Source organism: Carcharodon carcharias (assembly GCF_017639515.1).
Source record: "Carcharodon carcharias isolate sCarCar2 chromosome 27 unlocalized genomic scaffold, sCarCar2.pri SUPER_27_unloc_3, whole genome shotgun sequence".
Taxonomy (NCBI): domain Eukaryota; kingdom Metazoa; phylum Chordata; class Chondrichthyes; order Lamniformes; family Lamnidae; genus Carcharodon; species Carcharodon carcharias.
Window position 1 is genome coordinate 740,426 of NW_024470646.1, and position 13,073 is coordinate 753,498.

Consider the following 13,073-nt stretch of genomic DNA (forward strand, 5'->3'; position numbering starts at 1 on the left):
CAGACTCCAACTTCTAACAAGATGGATCAGACACTGCTCTTAAACCAGATTCCAGCTACTAACAAGATGGATCAGACTCTGCTCTTCAACCAGGCTCCAACTACTAGCAACATGGGTCAGACTCTGCTCTTCAAACAGACTCCAACTCCTAACAAGATGGATTAGACTCTGCTCTTCAACCAGACTCCAACTACTAGCAAGATGGATCAGAATCTTCTCTTCAAGCAACTCCAGCTCCTAACAAAATGGGTCAGGCTCTGCTCTTCAACCAGACTCCAGCTACTAACAAGATGGGTCAGGCTCTGCTCTTCAACCAGACTCCAACAACTAGCAAGATGGATAAGGCTCTGCTCTTCAACCAGACTCCAGCTACTAACAAGATGGGGCAGGCTCTGCTCTTCAAAAAGACTCCAGCTACTAACAAGATGGGTCAGGGTCTGCTCTTCAACCAGAAGCCAACTACTAGCAAGATAAACCAGAGTCTGCTCTTCAACCAGACTCCATCTGCTAACAAGTTGGGTCAGGCTCTGCTCTTCAGCCAGACTCCAACTACTAACAAGATGGATCAGACTCTGCTCTTCAACCAGACTCCAACTACTAACAAGATGGATCAGACTCTGCTCTTCAACCAGACTCCAACTACTAACAAGATGGATCAGACTCTGCTCTTCAACCAGACTCCAACAACTGACAAGATGGGTCAGGCTCTGCTCTTCAACCAGACTCCAACTACTAACAAGATGGATTAGACTCTGCTCTTCAACCAGACTCCAACTACGAGCAAGATGGATCAGAATCTGCTCTTCAATCAGACTCCAGCTCCTAACAAGATGGGTCAGGCTCTGCTCTTCAACCAGACTCCAACAACTAGCAAGATGGATAAGACTCTGCTCTTCAACCAGACTCCAGCTACTAACAAGATGGGTCAGGCTCTGCTCTTCAAGAATACTCCAGCTACTAACAAGATGGGTCAGTCTCTGCTCTTCAACCAGTCTCCAAATACTAGCAAGATGGATCGGAATCTGCTCTTCAAGCAGACACCAGCTACTAAAAAGATGCGTAAGGCTCTCCTCTTCAAGCAGACCCTAGCTACTAACAAGATGGGTCAGGGTCTGCTCTTCAACGAGACTCCAGCTACTAGCAAGATAAATCAGAGTCTGCTCTTCAACCAGACTCCAGCTACTAACAAGATGGGTCAGGCTCTGCTCTTCAATCAGACTCCAACTACTAGCTGATGGATCAGACTCTGCTCTTCAACCAGACTCCAGCTACTAACAAGATGGGTCAGTCTCTGCTCTTCAATCAGACTCCAACTACTAGCTGGATGGATCAGACTCTGCTCTTCAACCAGACTCCAGCTCCTAACAAGATGGGTCAGGCTCTGCTCCTCAATCACACTCCAACTACTAACAAGATGGATCAGACCCTGCTCTTCAACCAGACTCCAGCTACTAACAAGATGCGTCAGGCTCTGCTGTTCAAGAATACTCCAGCTACTAACAAGATGGGTCAGTCTCTGCTCTTCAAAAAGTCTCCAAATACTAGCAAGATGGATCAGACTCTGCTCTTCAACCAGACTCCAACTACTAACAAGATGGATCAGACTCTGCTCTTCAACCAGACTCCAGCTACTAACAAGATGGATCAGACTCTGCTCTTCAACCAAACTCCAACTACTAACAAGATGGATCAGACTCTGCTCTTCAACCAGATTCCAGCTACTAACAAGATGGATCAGACTCTGCTCTTCAACCAGACTCCAACTACTAGCAACATGGGTCAGACTCTGCTCTTCAAACAGACTCCAACTACTAACAAGATGGATCAGACTCTGCTCTTCAACCAGACTCCAACTACTAGCAAGATGGATCAGAATCTGCTCTTCAATCAGACTCCAGCTCCTAACAAGATGGGTCAGGCTCTGCTCTTCAACCAGACTCCAACAACTAGCAAGATGGATCAGACTCTGCTCTTCAACCAGACTCCAGCTACTAACAAGATGGGTCAGGCTCTGCTCTTCAACCAGACTCCAGCTACTAACAAGATGGGTCAGTCTCTGCTCTTCAACCAGTCTCCAACTACTAGCAAGATGGATCGGAATCTGCTCTTCAAGCAGACACCAGCTACTAACAAGATGGGTCAGGCTCTGCTCTTCAACCAGACTCCAGCTACTAACAAGATGGGTCAGGCTCTGCTCTTCAACCAGACTCCAACTACTAGCAAGATAAATCAGAGTCTGCTCTTCAACCAGACTCCAGCTACTAACAAGATGGGTCAGGCTCTGCTGTTCAACCAGACTCCACCTACTAACAAGTTGGGTCAGGCTCTGCTCTTCAGCCAGACTCCAACAACTAACAAGATGGATCAGACTCTGCTCCTCAACCACATTCCAGCTACTAACAAGATGGATCAGACACTGCTCTTCAACCAGACTCCAACTACTAGCAAGATGGATCAGAATCTGCTCTTCAACCAGACTCCAGCTCCTAAAAAGATGGGTCAGGCTCTGCTCTTCAACCAGACTCCAACTACTAGCAAGATGGATCAGACTCTGCTCTTCAACCAGACTCCAGCTACTAACAAGATGGGTCAGGCTCTGCTCTTCAACCAGACTCCAACTACTAACAAGATGGGTCAGGCTCTGCTCTTCAGCCAGACTCCAACTACTAACAAGATGGATCAGACTCTGCTCTTCAACCAGACTCCAACTACTAACAAGATGGATCAGACTCTGCTCTTCAACCAGACTCCAACTACTAACAAGATGGATCAGACTCTGCTCTTCAACCAGACTCCAACTACTAACAAGATGGATCAGACTCTGCTCTCAACCACATTCCAGCTACTAACAAGATGGATCAGACTCTGCTCTTCAAACAGACTCCAACTACTAGCAACATGGGTCAGACTCTGCTCTTCAACCAGACTCCAACTACTAACAAGATGGATCAGACACTGCTCTTCAACCAGACTCCAACTACTAGCAAGATGGATCAGAATCTGCTCTTCAACCAGACTCCAGCTACTAACAAGATGGGTCAGGCTCTGCTCTTCAACCAGACTCCAACTACTAGCAAGATGGATCAGACTCTGCTCTTCAACCAGACTCCAGCTAACAAGATGGGTCAGGCTCTGCTCTTCAACCAGACTCCAAGTACTAACAAGCTGGATCAGACTCTGCTCTTCAACCAGACTCCAACCACGGGCAACATGGGTCAGACTCCGCTCTTCAAACAGACTCCAACTACTAACAAGATGGATCAGACTCTGCTCCTCAACCACATTCCAGCTACTGACAAGATGGGTCAGGCTCTGCTCTTCAACCAGACTCCAACTACTAGCAAGATGGATCAGACTCTGCTCTTCAACCAGACTCCAACTACTAGCAAGATGGATCAAACTCTGCTCTTCAACCAGACTCCAACTACTAACAAGATGGATCAGACTCTGCACTTCAACCAGACTCCAGCTACTAATACATGGAACAGACACTGCTCTTCAACCAGACTCCAACTATTAGCAACATGGGTGAGACTCTGCATTTCAACCAGACTCCAACGACTAACAAGATGGATCAGACTCTGCTCTTCAACCAGACTCCAACTACTAGCAAGATGGATCAGACTCTGCTCTTCAACTGACTCCAGCTACAAACAAGGCGCATCAGACTCTGCTCTTCAACCAGACTCCATCTACTAGCAAGATGGATCAGACTCTGCTCTTGAACCAGACTGCAGCTACTAACAAGATGGGTCAGGCTCTGCTCTTCAACCAGACTCCAGCTCCTAACAAGATGGGTCAGGCTCTGCTCTTCAACCAGACTCCAGCTACTAACAAGATGGGTCAGGCTCTGCTCTTCAACCAGACTCCAGCTACTAACAAGATGGGTCAGGCTCTGCTCTTCAACCAGACTCCAACTACTAACAAGATGGATCAGACTCTGCTCTTCAACCAGACTCCAACTACTAACAAGATTGATCAAACTCTGCTCTTCAACCAGACTCCAACTACTAACAAGATGGATCAAACTCTGCTCTTGAAACAGACTCCAACAACTAACAAGATGGATCAGACTCTGCTCTTCAACCAGATTCCAGCGACTAACAAGATGGATCAGACTCTGCTCTTCAACCAGACTCCAACTACTAGAAACATGGGTCAGACTCTGCGCTTCAAACAGACTCCAACTACAAACAAGATGGATCAGACTCTGCTCACCAACCAGACTCCAACTACTAGCAATATGGGTCAGACTCTGCTCTTCAAACAGACTCCGCTCTTCAAACAGACTCCAACTACTAACAAGATGGATCAGAATCTGCTTTTCAACCAGACTCCAGCTCCTAAGAAGATGGGTCAGGCTCTGCTCTTCAACCAGACTCCAACTATTAGCAAGATGGATCAGACTCTGCTCTTCAACCAGACACCAGCTACTAACAAGATGGGTCAGGCTCTGCTCTTCAACCAGACTCCAACTTCTAACAAGATGGATCAGACACTGCTCTTAAACCAGATTCCAGCTACTAACAAGATGGATCAGACTCTGCTCTTCAACCAGACTCCAACTACTAGCAAGATGGATCAGACTCTGCTCTTCAACCAGACTCCAGCTACTAACAAGATGGATCAGACTCTGCTCTTCAACCAGACTCCAACTACTAGCAAGATGGATCAGACTCTGCTCTTCAACCAGACTCCAGCTACTAACAAGATGGGTCAGACTCTGCTCTTCAACCAGACTCCAGCTACTAACAAGATGGGTCAGGCTCTGCTCTTCAACCAGACTCCAACTACTAGCAAGATGGATCAGACTCTGCTCTTCAACCAGACTCCAGCTACTAACAAGATGGGTCAGGCTCTGCTCTTCAACCAGACTCCAGCTACTAACAAGATGGGTCAGGGTCTGCTCTTCAACCAGACTCCAACTACTAGCAAGATGGATCAGACTCTGCTCTTCAACCAGACTCCAGCTACTAACAAGATGGGTCAGGCTCTGCTCTTCAACCAGACTCCAACTACTAACAAGATGGATCAGACTCTGCTCTTCAACCAGACTCCAACTACTAACAAGATGGATCAGACTCTGCTCTTCAACCAGACTCCAGCTACTAACAAGATGGATCAGGCTCTGCTCTTCAACCAGACTCCAACTACTATCAAGATGGATCAGACTCTGCTCTTCAACCAGACTCCAGCTACTAACAAGATGGATCAGACTCTGCTCTTCAACCAGACTGCAGCTTCTAAAAAGATGGATCAGACTCTGCTCTTGAACCAGACTGCAGCTACGAAAAAGAAGGGTCAGCCTCTGTTCATCAACCAGACTCCAACTACTAGCAAGAAAGGTCAGACTCTGCTCTTCAACCAGACTCCAACTACTAACAAGATGGATCAGACTCTGCTCTTCAACCAGACTCCAACTACTAGCAAAATGGGTCAGACTCTGCTCTTCAACCAGACTCCAACTACTAACAAGATGGATCAGACTCTGCTCTTCAACCAGACTCCAGCTACTAACAAGATGGGTCAGGCTCTGCTCTTCAACCAGACTCCAACTACTAGCAAGATGGATCAGACTCTGCTCTTCAACCAGACTCCAGCTACTAACAAGATGGGTCAGGCTCTGCTCTTCAAACAGACTCCAACTACTAGCAAGATGGATCAGACTCTGCTCTTCAACCAGACTCCAGCTACTAACAAGATGGGTCAGTCTCTGCTCTTCAACCAGACTCCAACTACTAGCAAGATGGATCAGACTCTGCTCTTCAACCAGACTCCAGCTACTAACAAGATGGGTCAGGCTCTGCTCTTCAACCAGACTCCAACTACTAACAAGATGGATCAGACTCTGCTCTTCAACCAGACTCCAGCTACTAACAAGATGGATCAGACTCTGCTCTTCAACCAGACTCCAACTACTAGCAAGATGGATCAGGCTCTGCTCTTCAAACAGACTCCAACTACTAACAAGATGGATCAGACTCTGCTCTTCAAACAGACTCCAACTACTAGCAAGATGGATCAGACTCTGCTCTTCAACCAGACTCCAGCTCCTAACAAGATGGGTCAGGCTCTGCTCTTCAACCAGACTCCAACTACTAGCAAGATGGATCAGACTCTGCTCTTCAACCAGACTCCAGCTACTAACAAGATGGGTCAGGCTCTGCTCTTCAACCAGACTGCAGCTACTAACAAGCTGGGTCAGTCTCTGCTCTTCAACCAGTCTCAAACTACTAGCAAGATGGATCGGAATTTGCTCTTCAAGCAGACACCAGCTACTAACAAGATGGGTCAGGCTCTGCTCTTCAAGCAGACTCCAGCTACTAACAAGATGGGTCAGGCTCTGCTCTTCAACCAGACTCCAACTACTAGCAAGATGGATCAGACTCTGCTCTTCAACCAGACTCCAGCTACTAACAAGATGGGTCAGGCTCTGCTCTTCAACCAGACTCCAACTACTAGCAAGATGGATCAGACTCTGCTCTTCAACCAGACTCCAGCTACTAACAAGATGGGTCAGGCTCTGCTCTTCAACCAGACTCCAACTACTAGCAAGATGGATCAGACTCTGCTCTTCAACCAGACTCCAGCTACTAACAAGATGGGTCAGGCTCTGCTCTTCAACCAGACTCCAAGCTACTAACAAGATGGATCAGACTCTGCTCTTCAACCAGACTCCAACTACTAGCAACATGGGTCAGACTCTGCTCTTCAACCAGACTCCAACTACTAACAAGATGGATCAGACTCTGCTCCTCAACCAGACTCCAGCTACTACAAGATGGGTCAGGCTCTGCTCTTCAACCAGACTCCAACTACTAGCAAGATGGATCAGACTCTGCTCTTCAAACAGACTCGAACTACTAACAAGATGGATCAGACTCTGCTCTTCAACCAGACTCCAACTACTAACAAGATGGATCAGACTCTGCTCTTCAACCAGACTCCAGCTACTAATAAGATGGATCAGACTCTGCTCTTCAACCAGACTCCAACTACTAGCAACATGGTGCAGACTCTGCTCTTCAACCAGACTACAGCTACTAACAAGATGGATCAGACTCTGCTCTTCAACCAGACTCCAACTACTAGCAAGATGGATCAAACTCAGCTATTGAACCAGACTCCAGCTACTAACAAGATGGATCAGACTCTGCTCTTCATCCGGAAACCATCTACTAGCAAGATGGATCAGACTCTGCTCTTCAACCAGACTCCAGCTACTAACAAGATGGGTCAGGCTCTGCTCTTCAACCAGACTCCAGCTACTAACAAGATGGGTCAGAGTCTGCTCTTCAACCAGACTCCAGCTACTACCAAGATGGATCAGACTCTGCACTTCAACCACACTCCAACTACTAGCAATGAGGGTCCCACTCTGCTCTTCAACCAGACTCCAGCTACTAACAAGATGGGTCAGGCTCTGCTCTTCAACCAGACTCCAACTACTAACAAGATGGATCGGACTCTGCTCTTCAACCAGACTCCAACTACTAACAAGATGGATCAGACTCTGCTCTTCAACCAGACTCCAGCTACTAACAAGATGGATCAGACTCTGCTCTTCAACCAGACTCCAACTACTAACAAGATGGGTCAGGCTCTGCTCTTCAACCAGACTCCAACTACTAACAAGATGGATCAGACTCTGCTCTTCAACCAGACTCCAACTACTAACAACATGGGTCAGGCTCTGCTCTTCAACCAGACTCCAACTACTAACAAGATGGATCAGACTCTGCTCTTCAACCAGACTCCAGCTACTAACAAGATGGGTCAGACTCTGCTCTTCAACCAGACTCCAACTACTAGCAAGATGGATCAGACTCTGCTCTTCAACCAGACTCCAGCTACTAACAAGATGGGTCAGGCTCTGCTCTTCAACCAGACTCCAACTACAAGCAAGATGGATCAGACTCTGCTCTTCAACCAGACTCCAGCTACTAACAAGATGGATCAGACTCTGCTCTTCAACCAGACTCCAACTACTAGCAACATGGGTGAGACTCTGCTCTTCAACCAGACTCCAACTACTAACAAGATGGGTCAGGCTCTGCTCTTCAACCAGACTCCAACTACTAGCAAGATGGATCAGACTCTGCTCTTCAACCAGACTCCAGCTACTAACAAGATGGGTCAGGCTCTGCTCTTCAACCAGACTCCAGCTACTAACAAGATGGGTCAGGCTCTGCTCTTCAACCAGACTCCAACTACTAGCAAGATGGATCAGACTCTGCTCTTCAACCAGACTCCAGCTACTAACAAGATGGATCAGACTCTGCTCTTCAACCAGACTCCAGCTACTAACAAGATGGGTCAGGCTCTGCTCTTCAACCAGACTCCAACTACTAGCAAGATGGATCAGACTCTGCTCTTCAACCAGACTCCAACTACTAACAAGATGGGTCAGGCTCTGCTCTTCAACCAGACTCCAACTACTAACAAGATGGATCAGACTCTGCTCTTCAACCAGACTCCAACTACTAACAAGATGGATCAGACTCTGCTCTTCAACCAGACTCCAACTACTAGCAACATGGATCAGACTCTGCTCTTCAAACAAACCCAAGCTACTAACAAGATGGATCAGACTCTGCTCTTCAACCAGACTCCAACTACTAACAAGATGGATCAGACTCTGCTCTTCAACCAGACTCCAACTACTAGCAAGATGGATCAGACTCTGCTCTTCAACCAGACTCCAACTACTAACAAGATGGATCAGACTCTGCTCTTCAACCAGACTCCAACTACTAGCAAGATGGATCAGACTCTGCTCTTCAACCAGACTCCAACTACTAACAAGATGGGTCAGACTCTGCTCTTCAACCAGACTCCATCTAGTAATAACATGGATCAGGCTCTGCTCTTCAACCAGACTCCAACTACTAGCAAGATGGATCAGACTCTGCTCTTCAACCAGACTCCAGCTACTAACAAGATGGATCAGACTCTGCTCTTCAACCAGACTCCAGCTACTAGCAAGATGGATCAGACTCTGCTCTTCAACCAGACTCCAGCTACTAACAAGATGGGTCAGGCTCTGCTCTTCAATCAGACTCCAACTACTAGCAAGATGGATCAGACTCTGCTCTTCAACCAGACTCCAGCTACTAACAAGATGGGTCAGGCTCTGCTCTTCAATCAGACTCCAACTACTAGCAAGATGGATCAGACTCTGCTCTTCAACCAGACTCCAGCTACTAACAAGATGGGTCAGGCTCTGCTCTTCAACCAGACTCCAACTACTAACAAGATGGATCAGACTCTGCTCTTCAACCAGATTCCAGCTACTAACAAGATGGATCAGACTCTGCTCTTCAACCAGACTCCAACTACTAGCAACATGGGTCAGACTCTGCTCTTCAACCAGACTCCAACTACTAACAAGATGGATTAGACTCTGCTCTTCAACCAGACTCCAACTACGAGCAAGATGGATCAGACTCTGCTCTTCAACCAGACTCCAGCTACTAACAAGATGGGTCAGGCTCTGCTCTTCAACCAGACTCCAACTACTAACAAGATGGATCAGACTCTGCTCTTCAACCAGACTCCAGCTACTAACAAGATGGGTCAGGCTCTGCTCTTCAACAGACTCCAACTACTAACAAGATGGATCAGACTCTGCTCTTCAACCAGACTCCAACTACTAACAAGATGGATCAGACTCTGCTCTTCAACCAGACTCCAACTACTAGCAAGATGGATCAGACTCTGCTCTTCAACCAGACTCCAACTACTAACAAGATGGATGAGACTCTGCTCTTCAACCAGACTCCAACTATTAACAAGATGGATCAGACTCTGCTCTTCAACCAGACTCCAACTACTAGCAAGATGGGTCGGACTCTGCTCTTCAACCAGACTCCAATTACTAGCAAGATGGATCAGACTTTGCTCTTCAACCAGACTCCAGCTACTAACAAGATGGGTCAGGCTCTGCTCTTCAACCAGACTCCAACTACTAGCAAGATGGATCAGACTCTGCTCTTCAACCAGACTCCAGCTACTAACAAGATGGGTCAGGCTCTGCTCTTCAACCAGACTCCAACTACTAGCAAGATGGATCAGACTCTGCTCTTCAACCAGACTCCAGCTACTAGCAAGATGGGTCACGCTCTGCTCTTCAACCAGACTCCAACTACTAGCAAGATGGATCAGACTCTGCTCTTCAACCAGACTCCAGCTACTAACAAGATGGGTCAGGCTCTGCTCTTCAACCAGACTCCAACTACTAGCAAGATGGATCAGACTCTGCTCTTCAACAGACTCCAACTACTAGCAAGATGGATCAGACTCTGCTCTTCAACCAGACTCCAACTACTAACAAGATGGATCAGACTCTGCTCTTCAACCAGACTCCAGCTACTAACAAGATGGATCAGACTCTGCTCTTCAACCAGACTCCAACTACTAGCAAGATGCGTCAGACTCTGCTCTTCAACCAGACTCCAACTACTAACAAGATGGATCAGACTCTGCTCTTCAACCAGACTCCAACTACTAGCAAGATGGATCAGACTCTGCTCTTCAACCAGACTCCAGCTACTAACAAGATGGATCAGACTCTGCTCTTCAACCAGACTCCAACTACTAGCAAGATGGATCAGACTCTGCTCTTCAACCAGACTCCAACTACTAACAAGATGGGTCAGGCTCTGCTCTTCAACCAGACTCCAACTACTAACAAGATGGATCAGACTTTGCTCTTCAACCAGACTACAGACACTAACAAGATGGGTCAGGCTCTGCTCTTCAACCAGAGTCCAACTACTAGCAAGATGGATCAGACTCTGCTCCTCAACCGTACTCCAGCTACTAGCAAGATGGATCAGACTCTGCTCTTCAACCAGACTCCAGCTACTAACAAGATGGGTCAGACTCTGCTCTTCAAACAGACTCCAACTACTAACAAGATGGATCAGACTCGGCTCTTCAACCAGACACTAGCTACTAACATGATGGATCAGACACTTCTCTTCAAACAGACTCCAACTACTAACAAGATGGATCAGACTCTGCTCTTCCACCAGACTCCAAATACTAACAAGATGGATCAGACTTTGCTCGTCAACCAGACTCCAACTACTAGCAAGATGGGTCAGACTCTGCTCTTCAACCAGACTCCAACTACTAACAAGATGGATCAGACTCTGCTCTTCAACCAGACTCCAACTACTAACAAGATGGATCAGACTCTGCTCTTCAACCAGACTCGAGCTACTAACAGGATGGATCAGACTCTGCTCTTCAACCAGACACCAGCTACTAACAAGATGGGTCAGGCTCTGCTCTTCAACCAGACTCCAACTACTAACAAGATGGATCAGACACTGCTCTTCAACCAGATTCCAGCTACTAACAAGATGGATCAGACTCTGCTCTTCAACCAGACTCCAACTACTAGCAACATGGGTCAGACTCTGCTCTTCAAACAGACTCCAACTACTAACAAGATGGATTAGACTCTGCTCTTCAACCAGACTCCAACTACTAGCAAGATGGATCAGACTCTGCTCTTCAACCAGACTCCAGCTACTAACAAGATGGGTCAGGCTCTGCTCTTCAACCAGACTCCAGCTACTAACAAGATGGGTCAGGCTCTGCTCTTCAACCAGACTCCAACTACTAGCAAGATGGATCAGACTCTGCTCTTCAACCAGACTCCAGCTACTAACAAGATGGATCAGACTCTGCTCTTCAACCAGACTCCAGCTACTAACAAGATGGGTCAGACTCTGCTCTTCAACCAGACTCCAACTACTAACAAGATGGATCAGACTCTGCTCTTCAACCAGACTCCAACTACTAACAAGATGGATCAGACTCTGCTCTTCAACCAGACTCCAACTACTAACAAGATGGATCAGACTCTGCTCTTCAACCAGACTCCAACTACTAACAAGATGGATCAGACTCTGCTCTTCAACCAGACTCCAACTACTAACAAGATGGATCAGGCTCTGCTCTTCAACCAGACTCCAACTACTAGCAAGATGGTCCAGACTCTGCCCTTCAACCAGACTCCAGCTACTAACAAGATGGATCAGACTCTGCTCTTCAACCAGACTCCAGCTACTAACAAGATGGGTCAGACTCTGCTCTTCAACCAGACTCCAACTACTAGCAAGATGGATCAGACTCTGCTCTTCAAACAGACTCCAACTACTAACAAGATGGATCAGACTCTGCTCTTCAACCAGACTCCAACTAGCAGAGATGGATCAGACTCTGCTCTTCAACCAGACTCCAACTACTAACAAGATGGGTCAGGCTCTGCTCTTCAACCAGACTCCAACTACTAGCAAGATGGATCAGACTCTGCTCTTCAACCAGACTCCAACTACTAACAAGATGGGTCAGGCTCTGCTCTTCAACAGACTCCACTACTAACAAGATGGATCAGACTCTGCTCTTCAACCAGACTCCAACTACTAGCAAGAATGGATCAGACTCTGCTCTTCAACGACACTCCAACTACTAACAAGATGGATCAGACTCTGCTCTTCAACCAGACTCCAGCTACTAACAAGATGGGTCAGTCTCTGCTCTTCAACCAGTCTCCAACTACTAGCAAGATGGATCAGACTCTGCTCTTCAACCAGACTCCAGCTACTAACAAGATGGGTCAGGCTCTGCTCTTCAACCAGACTCCAACTACTAACAAGATGGATCAGACCCTGCTCTTCAACCAGACTCCAGCTACTAACAAGATGGATCAGACTCTGCTCTTCAACCAGACTCCAACTACTAGCAACATGGGTCAGACTCTGCTCTTCAACCAGACTCCAACTACTAACAAGATGGATTAGACTCTGCTCTTCAACCAGACTCCAACTACTAGCAAGATGGATCAGAATCTGCTCTTCAATCAGACTCCAGCTCCTAACAAGATGGGTCAGGCTCTGCTCTTCAACCAGACTCCAACAACTAGCAAGATGGATAAGACTCTGCTCTTCAACCAGACTCCAGCTACTAACAAGATGGGTCAGGCTCTGCTCTTCAACCAGACTCCAGCTACTAACAAGATGGGTCAGGCTCTGCTCTTCAACCAGACTCCAACTACTAGC